General features: G+C 40.6%; 1 protein-coding gene across 6 annotated transcripts in view; it reads right to left on the reverse strand.

Annotated features, from left to right (window-relative positions):
• Window positions 1-25656, reverse strand: part of GPC6 (glypican 6) — a 1015317-nt gene that overhangs the window by 343348 nt on the left and 646313 nt on the right. The gene's annotated exons all lie outside the window — the stretch shown is intronic.

The following is a 25656-nucleotide window of genomic DNA, read 5'->3' on the forward strand; positions in this document are numbered from 1 at the left end:
GAGCCAGGGTGGATTCTCCATCACAGACAACTTTTAAATCAAGATTGGATTTTCTCTGGAAGATACGCTCTAGGAATTATTTTGGCAAACTTCTATGGCATGTATTTTAGAGGAGGTCAGACTAGATGATCACAATAGTCCCTTTTGGCCTTGCATTATATGAATCTAGTACATCTTGCAAAAATATTAAAGTGGTTTTGATATTTCTTGTTTCTATGATTATGTTAATACTCTTACTTTGTTTTTTTTTTAAATCTTCTACTCTAGGACATGGATTTTTTTTTTACCTTCAATTTGATTTATTTTGCTGGTGGCAATGTTGTCCTTTGTGTTTCAAAATCTTCTTTCTATATGTCCCAGTCTCTGTTATCTTTTATTAAAGATCAACACAATTGTTGATTATAATTTATTATTCCATAAATATATTTTGTTAAGATAGTGTTCAAGTTGTAAATATATATCAATACATTTAAAATAATATAAGAAGGATGGAGTTTTAAAGAAATTTGAAAGAGGGAAAAGTCAGAGTCAAGGTTAACCTTAGCCCTTTACCTGTCTCTCTGTCACTTGTCCAGTTATACCTAAATATAATAACTTTAGAAACTTTATACATCGTGGAGAGCAAAAAGATTGTGGTATTGTTAGCTACACCCAGTGTGGGTAGTACAACTGTGGGAAAAACACATATCATGGCTGTTTCCAAAGGGTGGAATTTTAAGAGTTACAAGGAGTATTGCTGAGAAAAGTACAGTGGGGAGGAGTTTGCTGTTAAAATAGATGGAGGATTAAAAAGATTGGGAGCTGTGACTGCAGCATGTGTTGGCTTACCCGAGCAAGCTTTGATCTAGCTAGCCTGGGTACCATATAGCAGCAGAGCTGGGGCAGCACAGACTTCAGCACATACTCAGGATCCCAGGTGGGCTTGTACAGCCTGCGCCGAAGCCCATGCTGCCACAGCTTCACTGCTATTGGTACCCAGGCTAGCTAGATCAGAGCTCGCTGAGAAGCTCAGCTTACTAGAGCCCTAAGAACCATAGGATATGCCTCACTCAAATGTAGCACCAGTGTGTCCCTAGTAACTTGACTATGACTTTGCATCACAACTGGGCTAGGCTAACCCAGGTGCTCCTATCCTGGTGCCTATCACATGAGTTAATTCTGCAGTGAAAACACCCCCATAGAGAACACCCTGTCCTTAGCCCCAGAAAGTTTTACACCAGGAAGCAACAGATAAAATGACTCAGCTGATCTTAACAGACACAATAGCACACAGACAGACAAGGTGTGTGAGGTAATATATGTTACTGGACCAACTTCTGTTGGTGAGAGACACAAGCTTTCGAGCCACACAGAGCTCTTCTTCAGGTTTGGGAAAGGGACTGAAGAAGACCTGAAGAAGTGTTCTGTGTGTCTCAAAAGCTTGTCTCTCTCACCAACAGAAGTTGGTTCAGTAAAAAACGTTACCTCACCTGCCTTTTCTCTCTAATATCCTGGGACCGACATGGCTACAACTACACTGCATACAACAATAGGACATAGGATGACTGGCAGTTTCTTAACTTGCTTGGGTGGATTTTTGTTTTCTCCAGTTATTTGATCATATACATATATGCTGTGGAGCTTTCTGTCCTCCTTTCACTTAATTTATTTAGCCTTTTATCAGCCACCACCTCACCCTCTCCCTTCCTCTCTTTCACATGTAGCAGGGGTGATTCTCTTCCTTCCTGTTGCTTCACAGAAATAAGATATCCAATTTTTGCTATTATCTGCTGGTTTATTTTATTTATGTTTTTTTCCACTATTTGTTCCCTCTTGATTATATAAACCATATCAATATTTCATCTCTCAGGTACCAACCACTCAGCCAATTGCCATCCTGCTCCATCAGTAATTAAGATTATACCAGAAGTCATTGTAGGAGGCTTACCATACATTTCTCTGACACAATAGAGAAAGATTCTGGTAAAACTTTTTCATTTATACACAGTGAATTTCCTTCTAATCTCACCAGTAGTTTCACTTTGGATTTATAAAAAGGGGACCAGAGATAATTTTGTTGACTACAAAGCTAATTTCTTCTCCACAGCAGGGATTTTAGCCTAATGCTCCAGTGACAATGCATTTTTGCAGAATGCGGTATTTCACCCCTGTGATTCAGCAGGTGGCCTCATTTTCGTTCTAATCATACAGTATCAGTATCTATTCAATTTTTATGCTGAACCTTACCCATTCAAGCTCTTGTCCTTATCTTACCTTGATGAACTGATTGCATTTGTGAAGCTTACAATTTGCTCTTTAGACTCTTTTTCAGATCAGTTATTGGCTAAGCGGTTGGATATACTTGGTTAATCTTCCCTTGCCTTTGGGCAAGAAACCATCTTTGCTGAACACTGCTGTGATGAGACTTACAAACCATTCTATTTTACTGATTGGGGTGGGGGGAGGAGAATCTTTCTATGTCACACTATTCCGTTTTATTTTCTGGGATTGTTATTTCTTCTGAAGAATTTAGAGTTTATTGTTCCCTTCAGAATAGCGGTTTATAAGGATTCATGTTATATTCTTTACAAGATCTTTTTTGTTCCCAAGTGAAGGAGGGGTTGCGATTATAGGAGGGTAACTGTCTCATCATGGCCAGAGGTCACTCTGTGGCATCCTGTCTCTCCCCCACTTTAGGGCCACTTGATGACTTCAGTGAGACTTCTGGGTTAACACCCTCAGCCCCGCACATGGGGGGCTGGCTTAATAACGCAGTTCTCTGCTGTGTTAACACCGTCCTCGCCTGGGGCTGGTTTATTGATAGACACCACCTTAAGAACCCTCAGAGTCTCAGCATAAAGTCCCTCACCACACAAAAGTTCAGAATTAGCTCTGGTGTCTTCTCTCAACACTGGTGCTTTTTTTTCTCTCCCATCCTGTTCTCACAGCCCATCCTCCCAGCTCTTTCTAGCTGGAGCTCAGCCTTCTGAATTTGGCCATCAGGCCCAAACTCAATCAGGGTCTCCCATAGGGCCTCTTGCTCCCTGAGCTCTGGCCCCAAGCTCGCCTGGTGTCAGGGTTGTCACTAAATGAGCTTTTCTCATTCACTGCAGTTTCCTGAGCTGCCCCCTTCTCTCTCATGCGTTCCTTTTTTAGTGATCAGGGTTGGCTAGCCATAGGCCCTCCAGCCCATAAGGAGCAAACCACCTGGTTACACCAATCATAATATTTATTCACATTACAGATGAAAAACAGATGCTGGATGGTGATCAGGATGTCCAATGATACTAATGCTTAAAGTTAATATTCAATGCAATAAATGAGAGTTGGTTTGGATTTAGCATCCCTCAGTCAGCTCTATAACACCTTTGGCAATAGCTTTTCATCAAAAAATGGAGAAACAAAAGATGTGCATAACCCTGAGAGAAGACAGAAAAGGGACAGCTGTGAGAGTATCGCACTTTGTGGCAACCTGCCATCAGAACAGAAATAGACGATAAATGGACACAGGGAACAAAACTCTGAACACACTGTGACCATAATGGCACCTTAACACCAGAGAGGAAGGGGCTCCCTGGTATCTAGCAGTGAGTCTCAGTGGACCCAACCAGCTCAGTGAACCCCAACTTACTGTTGTCATAATCAGTATCTAAAAGGTGTCATGTAAGGTTTCAGATGCAAACTGGTAACATGGTGGTGATTAATATTAGTGTGTGACGCACGTGCGGGTGATATATGAAAAATTATAAATATGTGCTGGAAATACGTTCTTAAAATGTGTTTGGCGGATAGGGCTTAAGGCATCCTGCCCTAGACAAAGGGATGTGGTTCTGCCTGCTTGAATATGTCTCCCGTGTGAATTAGGCAAGGAGAGACAATGGAAGTATATTTACATAAAAGGTAAACAAAGCCATCAAAATGTAAGCGGGGAACATAGTCACTACCACGACAGGGGTGAAGACTGCAAAATTTACCATAGTGTCAGCTCCCTGGTGGACACAGCGACCTGAGCCCCCAGGAGGGCATCCTAACCTGAAAACAAAGTTAAAATTTGAGGATATAAAGCAGAGAGAGCTGGAGCCATTTTGGCATCCTTCACCTGAGAAGACAAAGAAAAACAAGCACTTTGGGCTCTCTGTTGGATCCTGACTAGGCTGTGGCCAGCCATGGTAAGAAAATAATTGTGGTAGAAAACTACTTTGGACACTAGTTTGTTAAGTTAGGTTTTAGTGTCAGGGCTTTACTACACTTGAAGTGCAACAGCAGCACAGCAATACCTCTGTAGCACTTCAGTGAGGACATTACCTACACCAACTGATGGGGTTCTCCCATCAGTGTAGGCAATCCACCTTCCCAAAAGGCAGTAGCTAGGTCAATGGAAGAAGTTTTCCTTTAACCTAGTGCAGTCCACACTGGGGATTAGGTTGACCCAACTAAGTCACTCAAGGGTATGAATTTTTCACTTTTGACTGTAGATCAGGCTTTAGAAGCATATTGTTACTTTTGTTTGTTTGTAACCATTTCCACCCCACCTCTTCCATTTGGTATCACTTAAATATGTGTTCTTTCTTAGTAAACTTATTCTTGTTTTCTCAGTGCACTGTTTCAAACTGAGAAGTAGAATCCTCAGCCAAATTAACCGGCTGGTGCTGTGTACTGTCTCTTTAAAGGAGCAGCAAACTTCAGTTAGATTTTGTGAGTGCTACAATAAGAGCACTGCACCAGAGATGGTTTTGTGGAGACTCAGGATGGGAAAGGCTGTTGGTGTCACCCTGCAAGGAGTAACCAGGCTGGTGGAAGCCAGCTGCCGGTGTCAGGTTTCTGAGCCAAAGCTGCACCGCACAGAAGCATCCAGAATTTCAGGGCAGGTGGTGATACAACATCTTCCTGGTTTGGGTGAACCCCTAATGTGTCACACACATTGAAATCCTACTGTGAGCAGACTCTACCCTTCCCCTCTCAGCCATCTGAGGGTTCCACCTCTCTCATAATTTGGCAGCACTTGTTTAGTTTGGCATGCTAGTAAGTATTGTCAAATGGAAATTCTTCATCTTTTTTTCACTCATAGTTACTAAGGACCATAGATGCATTTTTAATGCCTCAGCAAAAGCCCAGATTTTCAGGTTCAGAGTTATGGACATCTTTGAAAATCACCTAAGACATGAACAATTCTCAATTCAGAGCTACAATGCTAGGCCTGTAGGTTTCTAACTGGACTAGACAAAGAAAGTTTGTCACTGTGGATTAACTGTGTGCATGCAAAAAAGTGCATGAAAGAAATGTGTATGTACATCTTATAGCAATGCAGGAAAAAGCCTGTGTCACCACCAACCAAAAACAAATGTCTGCTTAACAAGCCGTTCTTTCAGCAACTCTCCTCTCCAGGATTGAAGTGAAAATAGGATTTGAAACAACAGAGCAGATGAAGTCCTCATCTGGCATTGCATCTTCAACAGGAACAACACCTTCATGAGGTACTTACCATTGCTAATTTGGACATATATGAAGTTTTGTGGCACAGAGGGTATGTTTGCTTCTTGACAAATGCACAGAATCAGTTAATGTCCTGAAGGGAGGTTAGCATAACCCTATTACAGCAACTTTGCAAACATACCAATAGTCACAAAATTATCCATATATCTTTTAAAACTCAGCCAAACTACTTTTAGAAAGGACTCACTGCCGCAGTGAATTCCTCAGGTTGACTACAACCTGCAGTACCTATGAAAAGTAACGTCAATCTCATAACACACAAACATCCTATAGAAGTTGAACGTTACTACACCCAGAAATATTCTTACTCTTCTATCCACACATATCCTATTAAGTAAAGTGCTTTAAAAATGACATTTATGACATGTTATTTATTTTTCATGTGAGAAGTTTACATGGTTGCTTCTATGTGTTAATATCCAGATAAAACCTTGACAAGAAGGCTAATTCATCTTATAATATTCCTTTAAGCACCTTAAACCCCACTTTTTCCCTCCAAAATGACATTTTACCCTCCTCCAAACTGGGTTAGGAAAGTAAAAATGTAGCTTATCTTTATATTTTTATCTGTGCAGTTAGATCCACTCTACTTCATTTATATACTTGATTAACTCTAATATTATTCAAGTGCCATTTTCATTATTATTTATAATGTTGATGAATGAAAAAAACCATCTAAGAGTTTTTACAATTGTTACTGTCATAGTGTGGAAATGTGCCATCCATGTTCTCCAAAAGGAGAAGCGGAAAATTGGAGGTCAAGAATATTTATCAGTGGGAGAGAAAGCAGCCAGACAGAAAGCAGCCACGTTAGGGCTGCAACTGTATATCTCTGCCTAATTTATAGGCCAGCCCCAGAAATGCATGCCAGAGAAAAGTTGCTATAATAATATATGATGCTACACCGTAATATGCTTAGTATTGCTTTAGAAAAAATGACTCTGTATCCTACTAATTCCAACTGAAATGAAATAAAATAAAATCATCCCAACTTCAGTATGATCTATTTTGCACATAAATATTCAAAGTCTCCCATTCAGAGAACACCTACTGCTGTCAGTCAGTTTGTGGAGAACTGGGAAATATTTGTATGAATTTTTTTACAAATATTATGTGACCTTCAGTATACCTGTGTGATATCACCCTACCTCAATGAATAGCTACAAAAAAGAAACCAGACAGTAAAGGTAAAACAATGGTCTTGAGATGGCACATTCCCTCACAGGTTGCACCCGCTGAAGCTTTGTCCCATAGTATGCACCATCAAGCCAGGTGGAACCATCTCCACTGCAGCTGCTGGCCCAAGCACCTCGGCTGCCAAGTCTGTACCACACTCCGCCCCCACCTTCCAGCCTGATCCGCCCAGGTGCTGTGTCAGTCCCCATTCCCGAGAGGGGACAGGGGCGCCTGGAAGTAGCGTGAAACCAGACAGGCATTTGGTGGGCAGTAGTCCTGGTGCAGGAGCCAGCCCAACTGCAGCAGTGAGGAGGAGCTGCGCTGGCTGCCCAACTGCCCATTTACGTTTAGTCTCAGGGCACCTCTATCATGGCAGAGTGCAGAGGCAGCAGAGCCAAAACTGAGCGAGTGGCGTGGAGACCTGGTGCACAGGGGTCACAGCGCCACTCAGGTTTGGCCCCACGGCCCCTCCGTTATGATGCAAAGCCAAATTTGAGCAGCGCAGAGACCCCACTCATTCAGTTTTGGCCCTGTCACCCCCTGTAATGATAGAGGAGCTTTTGGGCCAAACCTGAGTAGGTAGTAGGGTGCCCAGCCCTGCTCCGCCTCACCACAGTCAATGGTACTCACCGTGTGTAACATGCACATGGCTGCAGGCACCACTGTGCTCTCAAGCACAATAGCCAGGTTTATAGCTGTGAAGACAGACTCCTCAGCCCCAATCCTAGTGACAGGGCTGTATGACAAGGCTGAGAATCTGGAGATCAAAAGATAGTGACCTGTAAAAAGGATCTGCCCTGCAGAGAGAGAGGAGGGAAAGTTGTCAGCAGCTGCAGGCTGACACGGGCTGATGGAGAGCCAGGTTCTGCAGAAAGCTGGCTATAAATTGGTGCGCAGAGAAAGCAGGGGACACCAAGGCTAAATCTACCTAGTTCCTCGAGGGGAAAGTCAGGCATGGATAAGTCAATATGTGTGCAGCTTTCTTCGTTGTTTTAAATCTACTTCCCTAGCACTGTGTCACTTTTGGCAAAATAAGTCATACTTGTTTTGAAGAAGCTGCTTCCGTGTCAGTGTCCACTGTCTATTACCCTTGCAGGTGCCATGCCCACTGTGCCATCTAAGTAACATGGTTAGCAACAGGGCTGGAGTTCTATAAAAAGCAGTGCCGGAATGCAGGGCAGTTGGAGGCTCTGGAGGTTAGCAGAAAGGAGCAGGGGGGCGAGGGACCTGGAAGTGGTGGGGAGAGCTGGGAGGAAGAGAGGAGCAGTGAGGAATCTGGGGAAGGACCAGAGGAGCAGGGGGTGACTTCTCACAAACCTGTCCCAGCTCTGTTGGAGGCCCACTGCAATCTGAGTTGCCTGACACTGTGCTACAGGCCTAGCATAGCTTCAGTTGCTTGCTTGGCTATTCTGACCCCTGTAGCATGACATCTTCTGGTTTGCAGAGATGAATAGGACTACTGAGTAACCTTGCAGATGTCTGTTTCTGCACACCACGGCAGATAACAAGACGAAATACACAACATGTATGCATGCAGCTGCACATAGATAACGGTGATGGGAACAAGCTAGCCTTGAACGTCTGGGGGTACACTTTTTCATTGTCAAGGGGCATATTTTTACACCACCCCTCCTATCAACCCTCCTATGTTGTTTTGACGACCCCAATTATCATAGTGAGAATGGAATGTAGTTAAGGGTGAAAACCCACTGTAGGTAATTAGCATATATGATAATGGGTAGAGAGATAATTAGGTGAAAGTTGTTTACGGAAGGGTATAAACAAAGGGGCATGCTCCATCAACACCTGACTCCGCGGGAGTTGCTGCCAGTCAGACCCTGGCGGGGCCCCTGAACAAAGCTGTTCCTGTATACAGCCTTCTGAGTGACTGCTTAGCTCTCCAGGCTTAGTGAGTATGATATATTGTAGTTAATTTTAAGTTTTGTATTCAACTAATATATCTATAGAAAACCTTGCACATTAAACCTTATTGATCTGCAAATCGGGTGCACCATGTCTCACTGGTATTCACACTAATCACTAAGCATCCAGTATCAACAAGCTCCATCTGTGACCTACCTGTGTCTGGCTCCTGCTCCCTGGAAAGGATTCTACTATCTGGGTAGCCCTGCTAGCCAGCTCTCAATATTGCCCCGCTGTGGGTCTGCCTCTTTTCTCGGCTCCCACAAGCTCTGGACCCTACACTTGCCTGCCAGGTCTGGACTTTGGAGTGGTTATAGAGTTCCTGGTCTTCCACAGTTCCCAGAAGACCAGGATGTGTTGCAGCAAGGAGCATAATAAATGGGGAAAATTTCTGGTTAGGGAGTTCTCTAAATGCTGGTTAAAGCATAGGCTCTTTGTGTCTATGTCCTCACACTACGTTGTATCAGAAGTGAGTGAATCCCTCTCTCTGAAAAAGGAGTTAAGATGAAAGAAAAGAGAACCCCAGACTGCTGGAGCGGTGGGTGAGTGAGTGGGAAAAGGGGAAAATCAGGGAGACCTATGAAAGATGCAGTCCAAAGGAGGCAGAGACCTGTCTAAGCACAGCAATGGAGCAAATATCACAAAAGACTCTGCTAGAGAAGTTTGATTTTGGCAGCTCAGGCACCTGGCCTTGCTGGATCTGTAGATTGGAGTGATTCTGGAAGGCTTCTGGTTTGACAGAGACAGCACAAGACTACCAAGTGAATGCCCTGATATTTCCCATAGGTAGCGCTGCTGCTGACATCCTATGTGCCCCCCTCACTCATGAGAAAAAAGAAAGAATACTCCAAAGGGAAAGATTTTTTAAAATTTTTCTATGAATTCCATTTCAGACACAGGCACCATATCATATATGAAAGGGGAAACAGGAATAGGAGGTGCCAGGAATAATGGGAAACAGCTGAGACTTTTATGACTGCAGTTCAGTTTTGATGAACATTGCAAACATGGAATATTAAAAGAAGAACTAATAAGAGACAGGATAGCTATTGGTATAAGTGACATCAATTTATCAACAGAGTTTCAGATATATCCAGATCTCATACTAGCAAAAGCTAAAGCAAAAGTGAGAATGCAAGAAATTTACATGCTAGCAGCATAGGGGAGACTGCAGCAGAAAATATTGATCAGTAAAGAGGAAAGACACTCATGTGAAAGCAGCGGTCAGAATAAATTTACAACACAAGAATAGTGCACAGTTAGAAAGTGAAAGACTAAAGAAGCTTAATAGGAGGGAAGCTTGGAAATGGTGTGGCAAGACATGAAGCCACAGCTGGCAAAAATGTACAACTAAAGAGGCAAAATATAGGAGATGTCAAAATAATAGGATGTTTTTCAGTAGTATGCAGGTCATCAAGAGCCATGAAAACCATCCAAGAGAGACTGTTATCCGATGACAATGAGGCCATACTTTTAGGGACTATAACCTTAGTAGAACAGACCACACCTTGGCACATAAGCATAAACCTAAACTGTCAAAACCTTATATATCAAATTGACATTGGGGCAGCAGTCATTGCAATTCTAATAAAAAAAGATTATAAATTGATCCTGAGATGGAGCTCTGGCAAAGACCAAATAAGAATCTATGAGTGGTTAGTAACACTACACTGGATGTTTTTGGCCAGTTACTTGGGAAACTGCAGAAAGGACAGAAAGTTTTTTGACAAATAATATATATAATGCCAGGATTGTCAACTCACCTACTACAGTTGCCAGCAATAGAAGGACTACACCCTAGCAGAGATACTTGAATGCATTAATGGCAAAAATCAAACTATACAAGAGATGTATCCATCCATCCATCCATCCATCCTGTGTCTTCACAGGGCTAGGACAGTGATCACAGGAGTACAGAATAAAAACTGGTGCCATCAGCAACTCCCTTTGTTCTTTCAGCCCCATGCTATCCCTATATCCTTCCTAGGTATAGTCAAAGAAGAATTAAAGAGAATGGGAAATATGAGTGTTATTTACTAACTAGAGGAAGCTACTGACTGATGTGCAGGGATGATTGTAGTACCAAAGCCCAATGGCAAAACCTGTGTGGAACTCATGTAAAAATGTGCGCAGAGACACATGCTTCCTGTAGCTGACCAGACATTAGCTTAGCTCTCAGAAGCCAAACTCCTCAGGGTTAGGTGCTGTAGCAAGTTTCTGGCAAATTCCCTTTGAAATGACCTTCACACAGCCATTCACCTGCTTCAGAAAGGACAGAGCATTCTTATCACTGTGGTACTTAAGAAAGAGATATTGTCCAAAATCCATGAGGGACACCAATGTCTAAATAAGTGCAGGGCACAAGCACAACAATCCATATGGTGTCCAAGCCTGAACTGGCAAATCCAGACCTTAGTAGAGGACTATGAGATATGTAACAAGGACAAAAAAAACAAACCAAAACAAAAACCCAACAATTTCCAGAACCCTTACTTTCTACAAAACTACCTGACAGATGTTGGCAGCAGGTAGACATAGATCTGTTTTTCTGGAACATTATTGTAGTTAGTCACTTCTCCAGATCTGTCGACTTGGGTATATTTATGGAGACTTCATCAGCAAAGGTCATCTAGAAATGAACGTCAATATTTGCAGGACATGAAGTTCCTGAAGTCCTCATTTCTGATTATAGGCCTCAATTTACCTCTGAAACATTCGTAGCATTTGCCTAGGAATTGGAGTTTGAACCTCATAGTAGTAGTACACATTACCTACACAGCAACAGGGAGGTGGAGAGAGCAATGCAGACTTTTAAAATCAGTAGACCGATATAAAGCACTCTTGGAATATTGGTCAACACTGCTTTTGTTTGGACTATCTCCAGCAGAACTTCTGATGGGAAGATGATTTAGGACACCTTTACCTGTGGCACCAATACAGCTTAAAACTCAAATGGGCAGACCTAAAGGAATTTCAAAAACGAGATGCTGAAATAAACATTTGACGACAACAAAATTTCAATCTTTGGCGCACATCAAAAGTGCTATCTGAACTGAGACTATTGAACAAAGTTTGGTTCAAAAGCTTCCAGACATTTGGAAATATTTGGAACTTGGCAGAAACTCCCAGGTCCTATGCAGTGTAGACTCCAGAAGAAATCAGGTTCATCTCCAATATTTCCCAACACAACAACGACTGGATCTAGAACTTGCAGGTACCCTATCAGGAAGTAAGCCCCCTCCACAGGGAACTCCATGCACAAATTCAACAGAAGTGAGAACGTGGCCTGGAAGAGTGATCAGAGCCTCTCAGCAACATGATCTCTAGAATACTACTCAGCACTACTGAAATGCAACTGATAATGGGACATAGCAGTGTAAATAGTTTTAAGGAATTTGAAGTTTATTTTGAACATTGTGTGTCTACACATTGTCCTATAATTTAAGTTCTAACCTTTTATTGTACAGATTTTGGAGTGGTTGGTTGCCTGAGAGGACCAGAAAGTGTTGCAGCAAGGATTGTAATAAAGGAGGGAACTTCCTGATTAGGGCGTTCTCTAGTTGCCACTTAAAGTGTGGCTCTCCATGTTTATGTCCTCACTATACGTTGACTGCAACATTCCCGTGTGACACACTGTACCCCTTGTACACCCTTATGGCGTGATTTGTGTATCATTCATGTTCACCCTTATAGTGTAACTGTGTATTGTCTAATGCAAAGTGTGTCATGTAAGGTGTTTTTGGAATGCTCATGACATACTGAACATTATTGTTAGGGTAGTATGTTTTCTGCAATGTCACATATGTATAGATATGAAACTCTGCTATGTAATATTCCCAAATGTGTGTCTCACATAGCTTGAATAGATGCAGGTAAACACCAAGCAAAGTGAAGGTCCACGCCTTGCAAAGGCATGCATACAGGAACAATGGACTGGCCTGAGCACCTGATAAGGCGACGCTCATTTGACTCAAGTGGAGGAAATCATGCCCATTGCCAGACATGGCCGATCACCTGACCCCAGGAGGTGACCAGGAAACTTGTTAAAGGCAGAGACATCTTTGTCTCTGGAGCTCTCCCTTGGAATCCATCTACAAAGCAACATCAAGGACACTGACAGACTGCCCGCAGGGGTTGGGGGGAGGGTGGCCTGGCTGCAGGAGTCATCTCAGCCAGCCTGTGTGGTAAGATAACTTCAAAGACTGAAAAGCTACCGAAATGTTAAATTTAGTTTAGCATGCGATTCATTTATTTCTTCCTGATCAATCTGACTCATATTAATCTGATTTATAATCACTTAAAATCTTTCTGTACTTAATAAACTTGTTTGTTTTACCTAAAGCAGTGCATGTGGTTTCAGTTTGTATACAGACTTCACTTGGGGTGACAGAGTTGGTGCAATTTCTTTGATAAATTGACAGACTAATGTAATGAGCTTGCAGGGTGAAGTGTACAACACCGAACCCTGTAAATTGGCAGTTCCTGGGGTTACATCTGGGACTGGGGGTGTTAACTGGAGGTCAATCCCAGGAGCGGCTGACCAGAGGCACTCCTTCACTATGTCAAGGACTGATTACTTGCAGAAGGCTGTGCATGGGCCAACCCAGAGTGGGTGATTCACACAGGAAAGCGGAGTAATTTGGGGCCCAGGAGTGATGGATTGGGGTGACACAGCTACACACCAGTCCAAATTTCAGGGAGGGACACCACACCATGGCTCCCTCTGCATTGATCTGGCTTCAAGTGCCTCACACCAAGTTCTGGCACAGTTCTGTGAGCCAAGGAGGGAAAAGAACCACCTGGCCTGGGACTAGCAGGAGTCCCAAAATGCCATTCCAGCTCCTAAAAATAGTGCCAGAATGGTAGTCTGGATCATTCCAGCATAATTTGAGCACTGGTTGGCAACCCAGGAGATATACTCTAGAGACCCAGCTGAAGAGTGGTTGGATCACGGGATCCCACCCCAGAAGAGAAGTGGAGTCACAGGCCATTAACTTTAAAGAGCTGCTTTCGGGTGACCAGTAAAAGGTCTCAGAAGGGGCACCCAACCCAGGGACCATGATATTATCCGTCTTCAGTTTTTCTATATTCATTATTAGTAATTAATCATGCTCCAGCAGGATCAGGGCCTCATTGTGTTAGGTGCTGTATTAACATGGTAGAAAAGATGGTCCCTGTCTCAAAGACCTTACGATGAACCTAAGATAAAGCACTCCACTACTATGATTATGAAGGCTAAGTGAATGCCTGGAGAGAGAGACAAGACATTACAGGTGGGTGTAACAATAATTGGAGATAAAGGAGGAATAGGACAGAAACAGCAGGAGACACACATGGTTACATGGAAAAAATGTTTAACCTTCACTAGTTCCCTGCCTAGCCATTGCATCTATGAGCTATTGTATCATGTCCTTAAAAGGGAAATGTTACTAACTGGATTCCTTGCCAACAATTAAATATTCCTATCCTTGCCCCTTTGTTGACGGCGTCCAGATACTTTTACCTGTGACCTTCCAAAAAAGTCAATGTAAATAACTATAATTCATTTTCATATTACAGTTCAAGAAAGCTACAGAGGAATGAATATGTTAATAAGAGCGAGCATTCCTAATCAATGAACTTGAATGCTGCTTGATGAGTATTCATTGTCTGATCATGCACAAGCACTTGCACACGTTCCCACGAGCATGTGTGTGACCGTACTGCAAGAGTCTTTGATTAACTGATGAATAGGGTGGAGAAACAGTCAGGCAGTGCTAAACATAGGGAAATATTGATTAGTTTTGTTAGTTTCAGTTTAAATCCCAAAACACAGAACAAATATATTCAAACATTGCTTCTTAGCTACATGTAGACATTTTTTCTTGTTAGCTTTTCTGGAAAAATATCAGAAGTTAGTAGGTCTTTTGTCATATATCCCTTTGTCAGTTTTGCTCTGCTGCTCAGCAATTTTACAGTCAGGCACAGTGAAGAAATGAAACGGAGAGACAGGGAGATCCAAGTTAATATGAACACAAGATGAAAAATGAAGCACTAGACCAGCAAAAATAGATAACAAGGAGGCCTGCTGAATGTTTGAGGTTCTGCATGCCAAAAGAAATAGAAGCCTTAATTATGATTCATGAAGTCATTAATTCTTTTTAGGCATGAAAGTTAATGGAATAATGATTTTTCATCTTGCTGGGATGATTCCTAAACAAAAATAGTTAGTGCTTAAGATGTATAATGCAAAAAGATCACTTCAAAATGGGGAGTGTTGCTGAAATGAAGGGCTAAATGTTCAAAAAGTGAATTTCAGGGTTGCAATTTGAAGCAAAAATGCACAAAGGTGCCCGCCCACTCAAAGAACCAGAATTACTTTCAGAAATATAACTGAAAATACCACTGCAACTAAAAACAAGGGGCCTGATTCTCCTCTCACTTATCTGATTTTTACATCAATCTAATCCAAAATCTGATCTTTTTTCTATATGCCTATTAGGAAAATAAAACATTTTCACTCATTTCTCTCTCTCTTTTTTCCCCTGTAATATATGGAGCTTCAAGAACTGTGATGACTGTATGGGATTACTGCACCTTTAAGGTCTGTAACATACTGTGTGTGGTGGAGTTCAAAAACTTGTCAGTGAGCGTCAACTGCCTCCTGAGTTTGCCAAGATATTGTATTAGAATTGGAGTGGACCAGTTGCAGTTTATAACAAATGCTAGTCTGATGCATTTCAGTTTTCACTTTGTTTTCTTGTTGTTGTTCTCATTCAATTAAAGTCCTTGTAGCTAATTAAAAAGGCCTGGCTGGCTTATTTGTATGCAGAGACATTACATTTTCCAAAACCAGATATGATTAAAACATATGAGATAGCCAGGCAGATTCAAACAGCCTGGGCAGGAAGATTCAAACAGCCTATTCATATTTATTTAGACTGTGAAATATAAATTTAATTTTGGGATCTTTCTGCAAGATTTGTTTTTAAAAATCTTAAGACGTATGTGCCATAATGGAGTTTGTACTGTAGAATTTACATTGTTTTATTCATTTTTTTCTTTTTCATTTGTTTTGCTTTATGTATTTTAACAGTTTGTTCGGGGATGACTCTTCGTGATAACCGAGTATTGTTCTAGGAGATATTTTTTGTGCGCATATCTGTTTTTCTAAGTTTCCAGATCTTTTTTTACTCCTTGTATCTACATATATACCCTCATTAGTTTCAACTTTTTCTGGATTTCAGTGAACTGTGCTCCTCTTTTCCTGGACTCCACCAGAGACTCAGAACTGTAATTATCCTTGAGATCACAGAGGTATGTGTGTATTTTATTTACCTGACCACTAAGTGGAGACATTGTACATCAAGTATTTCCAAGAAAATCAGTAAAATTGAAGTTGAAACTTCTGATCAATCCACAAAGGACAACAAACCATCCACAAAGGACAACAAACCAAGGGCCATATAGACTGAAGGTGAGCCAGAGACAATAAAGAGCTAGGAGTAAGTAGAGTCAACCACTCTTGCAGGTCAGAACTGCACTTCACAAGAAACATTTTAAATTTACTTTTCATTCTCCAAGTCTCTGCTCTGAAGCATTATCTTCTCTCCCTAATTCCCAAATAAAATATTCCTAAACCAAAGCACTAACCATGCAGATTACAGTTTACGCTGACTAGGGTGAGATTCTAGCAGCAAATTTCAAATTGGGAAATACTGGAAGAAAGCACTTTCTTTTGTGCCAAGTAATTCTCTCTGCAGATAACTGGGAAAGCAATATTCCTAGTTCTGATGATGTAACAATAATTGAGCTACAGAGACAGAACTCTGTGAAATGTGACAGGTGCAGTGCACCATCAGTACTTCTGAGACCACAGGATTAACTATCGTATATATATGACTTTAAACATGTGTACAACTACTCAGAACGACAGCAAATATTGCTTAGCACAGATTATTTAAGGCTTGGTTCACTGTCACATGAATCGATGGTGTTTGTATCACAGTCAACCCCCCTCCCCCACTCCCTTTCAGGTATCATACAGGGGAGGACTTTAAATTGCAGTCACAGTTCCATAGAAATCCCATATACAGATGGTGCTAGGCATATGGGCTGTATCTTCTTTGTCTGGTTTTCAAAGGTGCTGAGCATCCACTGCTACTGTTCATTTTAATGGGAGCTGCAGGTGCTCAGCAGTTCTGAAAATCCTGTAGTATTTAAGTTAAAATTTAGAAGTGATGACACATAAAATTTATAACTGCATTAAAACACTTTTTCATGTGTTTGTTTTGTTTACAGAAGGAATAAATGAAGCAGCCTGAAAATAATCACAGACTATCCATATATCAGCAATTCAATTTACAAGAGCTCTCCTAAATTATATCTCAATTAGGTCAAATCTTCCTCCCCGTAACTAAAATAATGATATTTGTGAACTTCGAGTACTATAATGTAATTCACATAAAACAAACTATACCATATATATTGCCGACAGCTGTAAAATATTGCCCAAAGGATTGAAAAGTTACTGAGAATGTGATTCTAAAGTCACATGCTGAGGGTATTATTACCCAATCGAAATAACACTTCTATCCCAAGCCCAGTGTTTTATACAGCTGTTGCTTGGAAAATTATAGCCACCATTTGTTTTATTTCATTTCTTTTTCATTTTCACCAAACAAAACTGTAAAACATACTTCTCTGGCCACACTGGCCATCCTGTTGTTTGAAAGCAGAGTGTATTGGAATATGTAAAGGATCCAGCACCTGTACATGTACTGTTGCTTGACTTTCCAGGCAACACTGCCAATTTATTTTGGGTCACGTGATTATTCTTTAACCAATCAGATCAGGAAATATAGCCATGTGGAAAAAATAATGTGTAATTGAGTAAAACTGCCATTACAACAGAATGTTGTTGTCCCATGGATCACGTGGTAAACTGGGCACATGCAAAGAATGTGTATTTCTATATATCTAAATGTATTGTATATATGTTTTACATTCTTTGTGTTCATAATTACATCTAGGGGACCCTTTCCAGGGAAGCAGTGATTCTGAAAAAGGTTTGGGAGTCATGGTAAAATATCAGCTGAACATTTTCTCCCAAATGCGAGGCTGTGGACAAAAGGGCTAATGCAATTCTTGAATGCATAAACAAGGGACTCTCAAGTAGAAATAGATAGGTTATTCTGTATTTGGTACTGGTGCTGGAATATTGTGTCCAGTCTGGTGCCCATAATTCAAGAAGGATGTTAATAAATTGAAGAGGGTTCAGAGAAGAGCCATGGGAATGACATAAGTATTAGAAAAGTAGAAAATTATAGGGAAAGACTAAAGGAGCTTAGTCTATTTAGCTTAACAAAGAGAACACAAAGGGGTGCTTTGATTACAGCCAATAAATTCCTACACGGGGAACAAATATTTGATAACTGTCTCTTCAGTCTAGCAGACAAAGATATATAACATGATCCGATGGATGAAAGTTGAAACTAGACAAATTCCGTATAGTGTAAATTTTTAACAGGGAAAATAATTAAGCATTGGAACAAATTGCCATTGGGTTATGGTGGATTCTCCATCAATGACCATTTTTAAATCAAGATTGGATGTTTTTTCTAAAAGATCTGCTTTATAAATTATTTTGAAGAAACTCTATGGCCTGTGTTATACAGGAGGTCAGACCAGATTATTGCAATGTTCCCTTTTGGCATCAAAATCTATGAAAAAGAGTGACCAGCAATGTATCTCTAGGCTTGAAAATGCCATTTGTCTATGATTAGAAGAAAGCTATTCAGAATGAGTGTCATCAACCTCTTCAGAGTCCAATATGTCATTTAAAAATGTTCATAACCTTATGAACTGAGCACAGACTGTTTGTCTGCTGTTTTCCTAAGCCTTCAGATGGACTACTACAGTTTTCAGCTGCTGCTCATAGTTTTCCTAAGATGCAGTGGAGAGAAAAAAACGACCACACAGTTTTGTTCATTTTAACTATTGCTATTCAGAACGCGTGGGCAACTGTGACACTGACAAAGATCAAGTAAGTTTCACTCTAAAGCTGTTTGGGTGACTTATGAACAGCAGCAGATGCAGGCACTGGAGCTATTTTTCTCTGCCTCAGTGCTGCAGCCAGGAGACATCTTCAGCCAGGAGGTTCTTTCTTCCAGCGCCCACAGGGATTTGGCAGGGTGAGGCACGACATGTATTGGATATTTACTAGCTAGCAACTGATACGATAAATGGACACTTCAAACAAGGTCCACATATAACACTGGAAGGAATCCCTGCATCCCCACCTCCCATTTTCTATGATGATTCGCATCAGGTTTTGCTACTAGGTTTAGTACTCTGGTTATCAGGTATTTGGTAAAATTTTCAAACCTATGTAGATGTGAATAAGCAGGTAGATGGAAATTATTGATTAGACAAATTAGAAATACCGTTTTGCATTCATGGAGTGAAGGAAAAATTTTGGATAGAGAAGTGGGAGACTAAAGTAGAAACAAAAAATAAAGGGGAGGAGGTAGATTACTGAGTACATTATATGGAAAGAGAAATGGGTGGGGTGGGGAGCAGAGTGAGTGAGGAGAAAAAGGAAGCAGAGTGAAGAGAAAACAGGGAAAAATATAGAATCCAGGAAGAGAAGAAGATATAACAAAATCAAGTTAGGCATCATTGAATAGAAAGTTGATTGACAATAAATAACAATTAGATATTGTACACAATATGCAGTGCACGTCTGCTTTATTCTTTTAAATGGTAATGGGTTCTTTGGGGTGGTACAACGGGTGTGTGGGAGCCCCAGTAGGTTTTACTACAGCTAGATAGATTTGTGTTGGGTTAGTGGCTGCTTGGTTATATTTTAACCCTTGGCAGTGGTTGTTCTTGTCCACTACAGAAAGCTTTCTTCAGTAAAAGGGACAATAATTTCCTTTTAAAACTAAAAACACTCTCCTCAATAACTCATAAAAAATACAAATTCTCCCCACACATTCTTATTTTCTAATGCAGGGGTTGCCCATCATTTTCTTAGTGTGTCTTTATCCACAAATTAATGCCCATAAATTATAGAAGACGCTTATGACAGCAGCTGATGAAGAAGTCCCCTCAATCTTCACAGACACAGTATTATTATTATTACTGCAATTTATGGTTTGTATTATGGTTTGTATTGCCATGCTGCATGTCATATCTGCAGCATCACACAAACATAATGTGTGGGTTCTCATAAAAATAAATATTGTTATAGTAACAGATTCCTATAAACTCCATGATATAACTCACTGACAGTAGTTGTGGAAGCCTCCCTCCTAGTTTTTTGTGAAATTTGCTTCCCATGTCCATTCATTAGATTTGTCGGCCTTCAGCTCACACTGAGAAGCCCTTCTATTGTCTCAGGCCTTTGGAGAGCACAGGGACTAATAAAATGCGGAGAGCTTTTGTTCTGAAGAGCCTGTTGTTTTTGAGCTGTGTGGGTTTTTGGAAGGTCTTGGTTCAGGGACAGTTCTATAATTCTGCTTTTCTCATAAGAATACAAACTTAAATCCAATTCCAATTCTCCAAATTAGAATAATATCCACTGTGCTCTGCTGCTGCCACAACTGCCAGGTCATCAGGACAAAGTTATTCTGGTGATGTCTATGTTAGGATTTTGCATTCATAATTATAAGGGAATGAAATCCTATCTTCTGGGGCAACCCATTTCTCTCTCCACTGTTCCTACTTTTTCACTGAGTAGCTGTTATCCAGTGAAAGCAATGTGATATTATGGAGAATGAACTTCACCCTTTCCAACAGGGATCACATAGGTACATCCATGGTTACCATGTGTCAACAATTATGGCAAATGGTGATGGATGACAACAAACTAAAGACCAGTAAATTCAAAACAATGTCCTTTGTAGATTGTGTGTGCACAATACTGATCTATCTCAGATACTGATATATAAAATGTATGGAATGGTCACAATCCTAGTGAATATTTACTACATATTGTAAAAAGGGTTTTTTACGTTCTTTTTAAACATGTAGGAGAAACCATCATCATTTGTCTGTGAAAGTAATGTATGTAATAAAACAAATGTAATAAAATAATTGAAATATTTAAAGAGTATTTAAAGTGACATTACTGTATCTGAGAAGGAAAATCAAGAAGGCAGCTAAAATTATTCGGTATTCACTGCTCCTGTATTTCCATGTTTGGCTCAGTCACAGGAACACAGTTTCAGCATTTGGCAGCTCTAGGCTGAGCAGAAATTATTTGCTGAATGATGTCTGTGTTCAAGCCAAGCACATGGTAAAAAGCCTGCCTACAATGATACTTGACATACACTTATGTCTTGCATGTCTCCACGTCTCTTTTCCCAACACAATTTGGCAGACGATCCATAGCACTTTAAGAGCTCCTGAAGTCATTAAATAGACCCACCACTTCTGCTTTTTTCCCTCCAAGGTCGGTCTTTGAAATGAGCCCAGAACCCCTGTTTTCTGAAATATTACAACATATAGAGCCAGATTCACTACAGCTTACTGTCTCAGTACCCAATCTGCTGTCCCAGTGCGCCTCATAGTGAAAAGTCTTCTGTGGGAAGGATGTGGGATTGCAAGGTAGGTGCAACATCCCTTCATCCATGAGGTGTACGGGCAGCCCCAAATGTAGCAGTGTTGGCTGAGGACTGGGCTAGCAAAGGCCACCTGTGGAAACCAAAGTGACAAACTCTCATGCTTCAGGGCATAAACCAAACTCCATCTAAAGCGGGTCACCTTAGGGGACCCATCTAGGGGGTCCATCTAAAGGAACTTTCTCTAAGGGCAAGTTATTCCTTAACAGCCTACTGCAGGGTTTCTGGCACCTTCCTCCGGAGCATCTCATACCAGCCACAGCTGGAGACAGGATGCTGGATTATATGGATAACTGGTCCGATGCAGTATGACAATTCTTATGTTCTTAAGTACTTTGCTTCAGTTTTGTGTGTGTGCATGTATGTTCCTTCAAGTGTTAAAAAAGGACTAATTTTCTTATCGTTTTATTACAGGAAAACACTGCTGCACACAAAGGGCAAAATTCTAGCAGGTGGATTACAGGGAGGGGAAGGAGAGAGGACAGAAAGAGCCTCTTCCCTGCCCAGTGCAGCCAAAGAGGAGAAGGACAGAATACCGGCCTAGTGTTTCCATGTTTAATAGTAAGTGATCTATTAAAGCATCTGAGGACCACTGGAGGGTTTGATGTGAATTTTAGGTTATTTTTCTCTCATCCATTTAAAAATGAGTGTTCAGTGGTAGTCATACCTCCACCCTACTTGTAGCATAGTCCCAGGCAAAATATATTGGCAAATATGTGCATGATGCTTTCGGCAGCTGCCAGAGATTCATGAGGGTGAGACCAGAGTCTCCGGTACATCCAGTTAAAGGCTTGAAAAACAAACAGTGCAAGGGTGCTAGAACAATTTTGATAGTAGGAATGCTGACAACCATTGAACAAAACTGTAAACCCTGTGTATGGTGGAAACCACTTCAAGCCAGGGGGTACTGCCACACCTCCTAGTTCCCCTAGTTCCAGCACCTATGCAACAGTGTCAATTTATAGTAAATCTGAAAGAATAAGTATGAAAGTGCCTGTGCTAAGCCTGTGATGCCCAGTGAGAACTAGATGTTTTGCAGAAACTTGAGCAGATTCAGGCTGAGTTCTCGCACAGTTAATAGAAGTGCTGCACTTGCTCTTTGACAAACCAGTCTCCTGAATGCTTACTAAACATTACACACACCATCACTTCATAAGTTGCCCATGAAAAGAACATAATCTGGGCAAAATGTGAGCAAGCAAATACACTGCTGCATTCTGAACAAGCTGAGATCAAGGGCGAAGTCTGGCCCTGAGTCCTACTAAAATGGAATTAAAATGTGATCCCAACAGCACGTGCTGCTACTGTGGGATGGTCACAGGACAAATAGGAACACAGCCTGCACAAACTAGGCAATTGGAATGTACTATATCTGCCTGGACATGCTGTCCTATGGGAAAGGATTGAGTCCAAACTGAAACCCAGATTCTTAAACTGGTTTGTTAACTCCAAATTAATCCCTTAAATAAGGAGGGACATGAAGATGCATATTGGCAACTGCAACAAACCAGCAAAACTGCTGTTTCCCAGGGCAGAGGACAAGTTATTTTTGATGTATCCAGCTGCAAAATTGTCCAAGCCTTCTGTAGGACACAGACCAATTCTGCAAGGGGTAACAGGCTTACAGTGTGCATAGTTGGCATACTGATTATTCTCTCAGACATGATTTCTGTTGATCTCTTCTTCAAAGCAGCCAAGACTGAGCTGCTGAAAAGACAAAATTTCAGCAATTAAATCCCGCAATACTGAGTAGTTTTCTCTTTATCAGGGATCAGTTATGAAAAGGGAATGTAAGCCAACCTCCAGTCTATTATCTGAACAGGATGCAGTATTGACTGCTGAGAATTACTGGTTTTAAATCAACAGTCTTGTGTATGTGGTCCCTTACCTCACTGAGCAATCAGAACTCTTTTAGATTGAAAGATAAAATAAATGGATGGAACTTGAATAATTAATAACCTGAAACAGGAGTCCATGTTTTTACAAACCACATGGTACTAATTTTAAATAAAAGGCATGCTAACAGTCTTAAAAAAGAGAACTTCAGGAGTCCTTTAAGGATTCCAAGTCAATGATTTGAACATCTGGCTACTAGAGTTCATGTTTTACAAGGGAGGATTAGGTTAAACAAACCTCTCTCTGGAGTATGAAGCACCATGAACAGAGTCAGCATATTGCACACCTGAGCTACAACTAATATTAGAAAGGCAATTGAGAGGTTCATATGCTAATAGAGACATAAAAAATCAAAATCAAATACTAATTATACAAATATTAATAAAGAGGAAAAGATATCCAGAGGCGATCAGTGAGGCAGCAGCAAAAACCTAATCCTGCCTGAAGAGACAAAATCCTTCCAGCCTATGCCACTCATTAGCCACTTCAGTCTTTAGGAAGCTCTTCCTAATGGCAATGTATGGTATTTAGGCATCACTGAGAACAATGAGAGTATTCACTTCAGCATATTCAGTTTTCCTCAAGGACTGTGTGATAGCAAACCTAACTGATGAACGTCTATAGAATATATAAAACTGACAGAAGGCATTCCTTCCTACCTACCTATCTATCTTTGGGTTTTGCACTTATGCCCCTTACCAATGTACCTGATAAGCTTACAAAAAAATCTGCAGCAGTGATCTAGCAAAGATGAAAATCTTTTTTAAATGAAAGCTTGGCCACAGTCAGAAAAATGCCAGGTGATCCATGGATACTTTTGGCGGGCTACCTCCATGCTTCTAAAAGTACCTCAAAAGTTAGCAATTAGAGTTTCTTTAAGGAGTATTCTGGTCCGTATATTTTCGAGTTTCTATGTCAAGATTGCATTTATTGCCTTATGTGCACAGTATAAAGTTGAACAAGGAGACATTGAACAAAAATTCAAAGCAGAGGAACAGCACTTACCAGCCCTTCTAAAGTAGCTCCACAAAAAACCAGCTCTCCCCCTTGACCCCAATTACAGTTACTCACCAAAAGAGGCAAAAAGTGCATGTGAAGAAAGAGAGTTATGTGGCCCATTTGAGCACTATGTTGAATTGTTCTGTAGGGCAAAGAAATCATATCCACAGACTTATGCATTGCAGAAGGATGCAAATCAATCCTGCAGAATAAGGCCCTACGGTTATGAATTTAAAATGTTTCTGGATAAACCTGATACATCTCTCCCAGCCTTTTTATTATACATATTGTTGATTGACTTGCTGTATTAAACTGAAATACAGTAGAGACAGGTGTTATGAATTAAGAATAACTAGTGAATAACATGTATATAAATGTGTCATAACCCATCCAAATCAATGTTAACCCCTTCCCCATATTTAGATCTAGAGATCTCCAAACATATTTTTAAAAAGGAAACAGTGATAAGCAATGCACAACAAAATGAATCCCCTAATTTATCTAATGTCATTTGAATGGATTCAATTTACTTTTTTCTTAAACAAGTGTCAAGTTCAATTGAAGATGATAAGTCTTGCCTATTATTGTAAATATATCTTTTGTACTCAAAATGCTAATCAGGCTTATTTCCTGCTTGGTTCTATTAGCTACCCCTTCAAAGCAGAGCTTCTAAGATTTCAAGACAGTTTTTGAATAATCAAGACCTCCCTGTGGCACTGGAAATTAAACTCACTTTTTCTTTTTCCCTTTTGCAGATTGCTTATTCCATCAGGAGTAATTTACTCTAATTAGGGGTAGTGTGTTCTGAAACTATAACCATTTCTCCTGGACAAGTTAAGTGATACTGTGTAGTAGGTTGCTATGCCCTTATCAACTTCATAAGCAAACTTCAATCCTGAATAAATGACGCTTAGAAACACAGCATTTATCACACTGGATCAGGCAACTGGTCCATCAAAGTACCCTGAGCAAGTACGTCACGCTTAGAGCAAGGCAAAATAAAAAAAAATAAAAAAAAAGAATTCTATTATATATCCAAGGCAGTGCTGTAGATAAGGAGGAAATTCCTTCATGACCTCTGCAGGTATTGACTTTACTTCTTGAAACATGAGATTTTATTACCTTCCCCCCTCCCCCGTTAGCCTGCTTACCTACAAATATAATGGATATCAAATTATCCAGCATTTTTTATATTTGTACATTTCAGCCTCGATATGTAATGTGCCCTTCCAAGGCAGAGAGTTTCATGAGCTAATTATACACCATATGCCAGATCCTGCACCACTACAGTCAATGGAGCTTTACCTTTGACTTCAATGGTGCAGGATCAAGCCCTCTGCGAAGTACTACAGTATGTCCCTTATTTAAAAAACAAGGTCAAAGGAAATTATATTCTTCAGATCACCTTTACCTATAATTTTATGAACTTTCTAAAAAATACTGAATTGATTAAATATCCAGTTATCTAATGCAGAAGCCATTTAGTTTGACACAATCAGATTGGAGTTATACAACACTAAACTCTTGAGTGGAGTTCCAGTTAGCTTCCCAGAAACCATGAGGGGGTTACATCTCTTATTCCTGA

The sequence above is a fragment of the Emydura macquarii genome, unplaced genomic scaffold (genome assembly GCF_026122565.2).
Source record: "Emydura macquarii macquarii isolate MOO-44397 ecotype Brisbane River unplaced genomic scaffold, CSIRO-AGI_Emac_v2 contig_3671, whole genome shotgun sequence".
NCBI lineage: Eukaryota > Metazoa > Chordata > Testudines > Chelidae > Emydura > Emydura macquarii.